The sequence below is a fragment of the Plectropomus leopardus genome, chromosome 21 (genome assembly GCF_008729295.1).
Source record: "Plectropomus leopardus isolate mb chromosome 21, YSFRI_Pleo_2.0, whole genome shotgun sequence".
NCBI classification, from domain to species: Eukaryota; Metazoa; Chordata; class Actinopteri; order Perciformes; family Serranidae; genus Plectropomus; species Plectropomus leopardus.
This window is the reverse complement of record NC_056483.1, coordinates 22,403,492-22,413,856: the sequence shown is the minus strand read 5'-3', so window position 1 is coordinate 22,413,856 and position 10,365 is coordinate 22,403,492.

The window sequence follows — 10,365 nt, the reverse complement described above, 5'->3', positions numbered from 1 at the left end:
TAGATGTGAACTCACTTCTTTATGTGACCTCATAATAGAAAAATAACATTGCCACACACGTCATGTTGTTGAACTATATTTTACATGAAGCTGCAAAAAAAGGTAGTTGAGAGGTATTGTTGGTTTTGTTTTGTTCATTAATCAGTTCATCATTAATGTGTCCATTGAGGTTTATGCTCAAGATATTGGTTTTCATTCTGACCTTATATGTTGTCAAAGCTTCATGAAATATTCAACATAGAGGTGACACACCTCAAGAAATCATATAGTGTCACTTTTCAGATAACAGAAAATGATTTTTCAATAAAGTAAAAAAAAGAGCATGGTGAAAGTACAGCACGGCGATATGGCCTAAAAATAAAATATCCAATTTTCTTTCGCACCAAACTTGATTTACAATTTTAATAAATTTTTTTCCCCCTCTTACGAACTATAAACGACAAACAAATTACTCAAAACAAGTTTTGCTCTGATTTTAGCAATAAAAATGAACAAAGGCAAACTGAAAAGTGTGTAGGGCTTCAAGTCAGTATTGCATATTGTACAGTTCTGCAGTTGAAACATTAGACTACAGAAAATGACCAATTCTGAAAACATACAACTGTTATTCAACATTAGTTCCATGTTAACAAATAATGTTATTGGTTGTGCTCAAATGACTGGACCACAGCTCTGTTGTAGTGGAGTCACACGACATCCCCTCCAGCTCTCTGTGATTTCACATGTACAGTTGTGCAGATGAGGCAGGGCGGCTTGCTAGCACATAGCTGGGGTGGATAGTTTTCAGGGTGTGGATAAACCTGCAGGCTTTGCCACTGAGTATATGGCTACTGTATCTTTATTGATACACAGCGCGACTGCAGCAGTAACAGCTTCGCAGCGGGTGGCTGTCGGGACACAATGAGAAGATGATTCTACTAATGTTGGCTGTTATTTACCGGGTGTTTGTGGGCTGAAGCATTCTTGTGCATCTCGGAAAGAGACGCATTTCTCCTCCCGGCTTCATGTCTTTGTTTGAGATGTTGAAATAAATCGGTCATGCTGCTGCCTTTAGTTGCAACAGCCTTTAAATCTGACGCCGCAAAACCAAAACAGTTCCAAACTACTAACGAGACTGTGCTTTTTTGGGAATGTACTCTTCACTGTCATTAAGGCTTGCTACAATGTTGTTGTGTGTGTATCTTTAGGAGGAAAGCACAGTGGGAGGGCACAGCCCGCTATGAACTACGAAAGCCAACAGAGAGCGGTGGAAGAATTTTTAAAGGAAAACCTAGATTTCCGTTTAAAAATTGGTCCTATACCACAACTTTGAACTGTTTGCTAAAATCCATTTATCGTCCAGCCCAAGGTGAAAGTTCCACTTGTATGAATGTAGAGATGTACCATTAAACGGCACTGGGAAACTCGGTTTACACTACAAGGGAGTTGGCTGACTCCTCTAAACTTGCTTTCAGTATTTTTTTAGCATTTACCAATATCTAGTAATTGCCACTGGACACATTTCAGCAGAAGTTACAGACTTGCTTTAAAGTGTTAGTGATGGTTAAACACTGCAGTGCTTATATAAAAAATGAAAGCCTAAGTATGTCCTCTGAGAAAAAAAACTGATTGTGTCAAAAATAGAATGAATTGTTTTGGTGTCTTGGTTTTTATGACGCTATAAAGGCAAGTGCTTTACAGTTCTATGCAAGATGCAGTCAAGTGTTTAACATGTACCCTCTCTATTCTGTGAAATCAGTCATTAGAAAGAACAGGATTTCAAGGTAACTTCCATAAAATAGAAAAGTGAGAAAATAGGACTATTTACTTCAGCGAGTCAACAGAGGAACTGGCAAGGCCTGAAATAAATTCAGAATGAACATAAAGTGTTTTCCATTTCATTTTCAAGGAACACAAACGACAGAATGCCTGCAGTTGATGCAGCGAGAGTAATAGGGGAGAAGTGGAGGAGTAAGTCAACAGAAACTCATTTCAGAAGATGACAAATCTTTCCTTCTGCAAGGGTGATACACCAGAGACAAAGAAACAGGCATGTAAACACAGACAGACAGATTCCGCCGTTGTCATTATAAACCCTTGTCTGGACACAAGGTGACAGGGTCATTATTTACTCCCCCTATGAATCATGGAACTATTTGTCTTGGATCTTCAGTAATGATGTAGTGGATACAAAGTATCTGCAAGGAGTACCTGTTCAGCCTGGGATGGACAGACAATAGCTTACAAAAAAACTATAGGCCAAGGAAGACGTTCAAGCCTGAGTCTTTATGTCCACTCAACTCACTGTTTCTCTGTTTAATAGGACACATGACCATTGTCTATTCAATGTGTGTCCAAAGAAGAGATCTTGACCTTAAAATCCATTGTTGTGTATTTGTGAACTGACCTGTTGCCCAATGAGGTCATCACCTTCCTCTCTTACACCTCTTCCTTGTTTTAGCCTCTTCCAGTGGTGATTAGAAAGAAATGTGATAAAGAGATGTGTGGACAGAGGAATTTGACATACCAAACAGGATGTCCTTGCTTCCTCTTTTGTCGACAGATATACTGAGGGCGATGCAGAATGTGAACAGTTTCATTAGTTCTTTTACTGAAGGGGTATGACGGAGCTTTTAAAACATGCATGTTTTCTTAACTTTGAAAGAATATATATTTATATTAATACTCTTTACTTGTATAGCACCTTTCATACATAAAATGCGCCTCAAAGTGCTTTATATGCAAGAGTGCTAAAATTAAAAGCCAACAATATACCTAAATATAATTATTTATAAACCTAAAAATACATTTTAAGAAATCATTATATAGCACATGGATACCATAACTATGGAAATAAGTTGCAGAGGTGAAAAATAATTAAAAGAAATATAAATATAAAAGAAATATTAAACAACAGAAGTCAAAATAGTAAAAGTGCATAAAACAGGGTATGTGCAGGGTATGTGCGATATATATATAGTTAATAAGTTTGGGCTTTGTTGGACACATCCACCACCCCATCCACTTTACAGGGACCCCACATACTACAGCACATGGCAACCCACACTGGGATATAAACAGCTGCACCTGCCGGGACAGATGGTTAGGATTAGGGAACAAGAGCATGGAAAAGGTTTATTCGAAGGAAGCACATGATAAGGTGTTGAAAAAAAATAACACATTCAGAGGGGATGTCCCTCATGAAAGCCCTTTGTTTGTGGGGGGCCACCCCTCTTTCATGCCCTATATGTACCTTCACACTCCATATATTATGTAGTTATCGGCAGCATTCAACCTGTTGCTGTCCAGTGGCATATCACGTGGACGAGACCGTTTCCAGGTGTTCTCATCATGCGCCGCCTGTTCGCGTATATGCTGCCACGGCAGGTGCCGTCCAGCTGTCCACAGGCGTTTCTGTTGACTTTGAATAAAGTGCGTCTCATGATGGATTTATTTAAATGTAGTCTGGTGGGTTTAGCTGGGCTGTTTCTGGTTAAACAAAAAGGTCTGTGTGTGTAGAGATCCTTTCAATAATGTTGCCAGACACCTGTAATAACAATAAGAGCCTGTTAGTTGCCAAAACACTTTTAGCGGACATTAATTGATGGTACATAATTTCCCCAAATGATTACACTGCAGGCTGTTTCACGGCTGCTGACTGCAGGCGTGTCCCTCAGTACTGGATCGGTTTTAAAAACTTGTTTCCATTAGTCACTTAGACACAATAACATGGGAAAAAGCAGCTCATTCTGAACTTCCACCTGGAACACGGCTGAACGGTGTCACTGGAAAACACAGCCAGACGAACTGGGCACATGAAACACTGAAGGACGTCGTCTGGTGTTGGATTTCAGAGTGGGTGTTAGGGATATTTTTCTACACCTTACACTGTGGCTCTTGTGCCTAAACCTAGACATCTGTGACTTTGTTTCCTCATCCTAACCATTGTGACGGTCCGCATTGGTTGCCATGTGCTCCTGTTAACAATATATGTAACAAGTAGACATGGAAGTCACTGACAAAGGGGCACCATATGATGAGTTGGGATGAGAATGTGTTGGAAAAAGGAGTCCAGGTTGAAAAAAGCTTGAGGTCACCATGCACTGCATGCTGGGAGAGGCTGGAGCCTGCCCATGACCCAAGTATATGCTTTATTTTCCTTTTTGCTTCCCTGACCCCTCTTTTGGACTTTTGTGACAGATATTATTTGTGTTTTTAGAGATGGAATAACAAATGATTTTAGTGCAATCTAATGGCTTTATATCATTTCAAAGGTTCATTTTAACTAAGTGTGTTTCCGTCCTCCTGCTTTTGCGTGTTTCAATTCCCAATTCTTTAAAAGCATTCCTAGACCAAAGTATTGTCCAGATTCCCCTCCCCCCCAGCTCTTAAAAATATATGTGGCAAACCCACGGTGGACTTTCTGATGACTGAGGGCTGAGCCATTTGTGTCCTTCTAGTTTGGGCAAAAGAATTCTGCACTTCGTAGTGCATGAGACGGAGCCTGTGTAATGAAACAGCCTTGTCGACTCATTCTGATTTATTTTGTCTTGAAATGCAGACTTCAAGGGAGGTGGCCCACAAAATGGGACACAGCACAGCAGTGGGAATGATCGTTTATCTTTGATCATGTTCACACACAGATGACTGCAGCACACACAAACAAATCTTGCCTATTTATTGCAGGCGTGCCAAAGCACTCAGTGAGATTTCCAAAGCAGATAAAATCAAGCCACATGGCATGAATATCTCACTGATGTGCACAGATTGCAATCTGAGGCTAAGTGCTTATCAATGGGAAAAATGGTGGTGAATGTTACTGCAGAGCACTGAAATTAAGTCTTCGCAGCTGAAATGTCCACTGAGATGAATTTAATGAATTGTAATTGCATCAACAAACTGGAACTGAAACATATCATAACAATCGAACATGCCAAATACAGTGGGAGACTGAAAAAGCTGTACCAATGAAAATGAGTTGTTAGCTATCATGTTTGAACAGGAATCTCACCATCAACTTCACTGCACATGAAACTAAATCGGAGAGAAGCTCAGCCGTGATTCTTGGTCAGGGTGTCTTAATGTACATAAGTCATGCAGCGGAGGTTAACTGGAGACTTTAAACTACCTGTCAGTTTATTAACCCTTTAAAACCTGAGCAGAGTGAGTTGATTTCTTTCAAAAACATGGGAAGAGTGTGTATACTTTTCACTAGCCTTTATGTAAAAAAAATGCAATGTGTGGTACATTTCTTGATCATTGACCTTTCCCCCATGTTTTACAAAGAAAACAAACCAATTTGATCATGTTTCAGAGGCGTAAATACTTCTGAAAGGATTTATTTGAAATAAAAAGTCTATCTGCGATCAACTCATTCTAATAGCCAGCTTTTCCACCAGCTGTACTTTATCAGGACTGACCAGTCCAAGAATTTACTCAGCTTTCCACACTGCTGCTGTGAGCCTGAAAGGAGTCACAATCCAGTCATTTAAATCACATAAGTGACACACTTCTTTTTTTTTACTCAAAGTTCGTCCCAGCATATAAGCATCTTCAGTCTTTTCACCTCAGCAGTAACTTGGCAAAAAAATGAAGCCATCACTAAAGAAAAACTGCAGTTCCTCTAATGGCCAGTTGAGACTGGCTTCAAATGTGAGTCAATCCCCATAGACTTCCATGTTAAAATCCCCAACTTAACATCAGAGATGAGCATGTTTACAGCCTGGTACCGAGGAAGTTTTGATCTCCATAGCTAATATTGCAGTTCACGACAACTGTACTCATTTAAATTTGTCCAAATGTGGTCACCTCCGTTCAGTTTTTGTTGTTCGCCCACCTAAGGCCGACTGCTGATTATCTGCGGTCCTTGTGTATCCTGCATCGTTGGCCCTTGTTGGCTTTTTTTCCCTGTCGATTCAGCATGTTGAACTGCAGCAGGGGCTGTGGAGCTCATCGTTGACTGAAATCACTCTGATTGGCCGTTCTGCTCAGAGCAAACAAACCGAAGTGGGAAATGTACACAAATAGCAAGTCAAGAAGGAGTGAGGTTGAAACACACTTGTGTGAGGTATTATTGTGTTTCTTTAGCCACTGAGTGTATCAGCTGAAACATTTTTTAGCGTTTGAGTTGTTGTTAGTGAATATACTTGTTCTTTCAACACTGGGTTGGGCTGTTAATGTGCTAACTGGCTGACTAGTGTCATTGTGGTCATCCGTTTCCCTGTTTTGAATGACTTATAGTCAACCGCTGTCTGCTGGTACGGAAAGATATCTCGTCACACACAGGCGCAGAGCATAAATGCTTGTTTGCAGTCGGTTTGCTGTGTTCCTCTACAACTTTTTGGCCAGAACACGGGGACGTTAGAGCAAAGCAGCAGGAAGCTTTTGTTGATGGCTTGGTGTACCACATTCTTCAGATGTCATGGTTGCTTGTTCCAAAATCTTTTTACCATCTCTTCCTTTTTTGGCTGTAGTTGCTGAGGTGGTCCACTTCTCACAGTCATAAGGAATTCCAACCAGTCTTCACAACAAGAGAAACTATCAACATCAGGAGAAACTTTCCGAAGTACTCCTGCAGCATAACAGTAGTCCATGTTGTTGACCTGTATGTTCTGTTTATTTCAGTCAAAATATAGTTTACAAGTTTTTATGTTCTCTCCCAATACTTTTTTTTATTTGTCTTTGACATTGATTTACATTTTTCCCATCATTTTCAGATGATTGCAACTCTCTCCAAAGATTATGGAAATAATCACTTTATTCGCCATTAATCTTTTACTGTATAACAAATAATGAAAAGTAGTTTTTGTATCTTAATAAGGCCAGACGTTTTAAAAGTGTTAAAGCTTTACCACTGAGTGCGATTAGCAAATACAAAAACTTCAAGAATTCACTTCATGATGTGAAACAAATGAAATGAAAGAATCCTTGAGGAAGCGCTTTGCTTTGGACACTGTGAAAAAAGCACAGAGAAGTTTGTCAAAGGACAAGCAGACAATGATCCTGCTGTCTGATCTACCGCACATGCTGCACTCTTCTTCTTGTGCTTGAATCGTAGCTCACATCTCCACGGCTGTGGCGGACTGTAATGTTATCAAGCTGTCCTCAGCAACTGTTTCGTTTTTCTGCAAAAAGTAATACATTTAAATTTGTACACATGCCACATATTTTGAGATGCTTTGATCACATGGCCAATGCGCTGACAGGAGTATACAAAAAAGAACTCCTGAGCAGCCTTGTAATGTGGCAGGTTGGGGTGGTGGAGGGGTCACAAAAATACATACTTTCCCCTGGGACTTTACCCTTCAGATGCATATTTGAAACTTTGATTCATTTTGAGGTAGGCCTACGTCCTTGCCATGTGTCTTTTCCTAAACCTAACTTTAATTGCCTAAAAATAACCTCCGTACTCAGAAATATCATATTCACTGTATTTACCGTATTTATGAGTTACGAGTACATGGACAGCCCTCCAAAGTAATTACAAGTGGGAAAATGGGAAATTTTGATGTTACCCGAGTTGCAGAGTCTTGATTTGTGTGACGTTTCAGGGCAGCAGAAATGGCAGAAAGCATGGAAACAGTGTCAAGAGTTGACAAAAAATAATATATTCATTATTTTTGTTCCTAATAGCTATCATTTTCTTTTAGTAGTTGCACATTTTAGTATCTGCATCTATTAGCTGTAACAAGCAAGCAAACTTTGAACTGTAAAGCATGTCAGGAGAGTATACTAACATTGACAGCGTTAATTTTATATCACGAGTTGCCGACTTGACGTCATAAATGCATAAACATGGCGAGCAAAAGTCAATGTTTGGCCAACTGTAAAAAATGTTGTTATTAATTCACGTATTAGATATCAATTTTTGTTCACATTTAAAGTGAAACATGACATCAATGTTAAAATACCCAAAAGGGATGAGTGGGAAGGAGGAATGCAATGTGTTGAATGCATTCCCTTCTCCCTAAATTTGTATTTCTAAAGCCATTTCCTGAGACCAGCTTTGTTTGCATCATTTTTATTTGTAGGTCAGTAGTATAGTGTGAAAGCCATGGCAAGAATATCTGTTGGTTCATGTTGAGGGCTGACATGCTTCCCCTCTCTGCAAGCTGCATTCCTAATGCCGGATTTCCAACGCTTGCATGTACGTTGCGTTATGGCTCCACTGCGGTTTTGCTCCGTGCTGTGTCATCGGTCAATATCCACCGATTGCGTTTTGATTCCAGCATGGTGCAGCACCGCCGGATCAGCTGGATTGGCGAGATCGAAGAGTTCTCGCGGTCATTACAGAATCAAGCGCAGTATATCATTACAGAAGAAAAAGTAATAACTTTCTACTAACTTTTCACTCTGTGGATTACTTATGGTGATATTGACTCACTCCCATAACTCCCAATAAGTTGCTCCATGCCATTTCCTTTCCATGGTTGTCCATATAAAAGGATGTGTGCTATCATAAATAATTTTGTGGTTTTACACCTCCATAATTAGCTTTTCCTTACCCGTGTTGCCGCTAATGACCTCCGAAAACGTCTGACCTGTTAATACAGGCCTGGATCTGCTCATTTTGACGTTTTGTTGATGTAGTGAAGCGTTTTATTGTGAAAAGTAAGCGGATGTTTTAATGTTGTATCGCTGTCTGATTTCCTGTCAGCTCTGTGTAAATTTTCGTCTGAATTTATGCGGAGTGATCCGGCTTCCAGCAAAATAGGAGGCTTGCGTATCTGATCCTCAAGCCTCTGGACTGCCGGAGCTGAGACAGAGTTGATCCACAACGCAGCAGAGCCAGTGGAAATCCACACATAGACAAGAGTGCAATCTATTTACTCCGTCTGCCGTGACGGAGTAGAGCCGGACCGCACACGGATCTGGTGGAAATTAGGAGTAAAGCAACATCTTTCTATTCGTGCACTTACACTCATTCTCGTCTGCTGTGAACCTTGGAAACTAGCAGGTCTTGTTATCATAGACTACATAAAAACGATGGATGATGTCACAGCTCCCCGAAAGTGAAGCCAAAACATCTTGATTGCCCCCTGGTGGCTGGCTGCAGTAAAGATCATAAAGCCAACCCCTCCATGGTAGTGAATGGGACATGGGCCAAACTAAAAAATGAAAGTAAATGCCAAATAAAAGTTGGTTTCTGTCATTTTGGGTAGTTCTTTTCTTACTGATGTTTGACCAAGTGTTTGTTATTTGGATACATTTCAGTTTAATTAGTTATTTGATGCTATAAGGAGGGGTGTGGTGTCATGATTGACAGCTGTGCATGTAAACTGGTAGTGCTTATGATTAATGGCTCTGCTAGCCATTGCTTGGACAGATATAAAGGTGTGAACTTGACATCTCTTCCATGCCAGCGGTGTGGGACTGTACTGTAGCTATCAGAGGAGGGGGGTGGTGGGACGAGGCTTTTTATTTAAAATATATACGAAATGCTACCTTTTCAAATTTTATGTACCTCACCTTAGCCAAAATTAAAACACAAGTCCCTCCTCAGAGCTTAATTAAAATAAAAAATAAAAAAAAAATACTCGTTTTGCAGCATCTCCTCCCCTCTTATAAATAACGAACAGGCCCTATCCCTAACTACCGAGAGAGGCCAGCACAGCGACTACGAGCATGTGTAGAGAGCCTTGCTTGCCTTTCTTCTTTTTTTTCTTGTCCACACAGGTTGCGTCCCTGCTGCTGTCAGCTAGTGTAAGTTAGACTATTTTCCAGTGTGCTATGTGTAGAGATGTGCACACGCTATTACGTTAAAAAAATGAATCAGTGGTTGGTGATTTTTCAAAACTTTTTTTTTAACGTTTAGCTTTCAAACGACACACCTGTATATTCTATAGTTAGTTATAGTTAGTGATAGTTATCCTGTTTTAAAATAACACGGTAATACTACTAATACATGAAAAAAAAACATTACAGTATTACTTCTGCAGACACTACAGTAATTGGGGATGAGTGAGTACACCATTGTCTCCATCTGTATCTTTATCTGTTAAACCAACTACATTATCTGTATCCTCATCTGTTCTCAGAGCAGCGAGGGTTGAAGTTGAAATGGGTGGGGTGTGCTTGGGACCTAACTGGAAGCTGTGATCTTTAGCCTGAAAGTGATATGGGTTAATCAGAAGTTACTATATGTATTATTATTCATTAGAAAACAATTTGAGAACTGAGTTTCAGATCATGTTGATCACAAGAGTAAGAGATTGAACAAAGCTTCCCATGTTAGGATTTTCCTTCATCAGGGGTACAGATAGTGATACATTTTACTGAATGCATCACCTCAGCAGACATGGAGCTGTGCAGAAACACCAGCAGCAGATGCTGATTGACTTCCACCTTTTGTTCCATTCTCACACAGATTGTCAGGACTTGCTCATG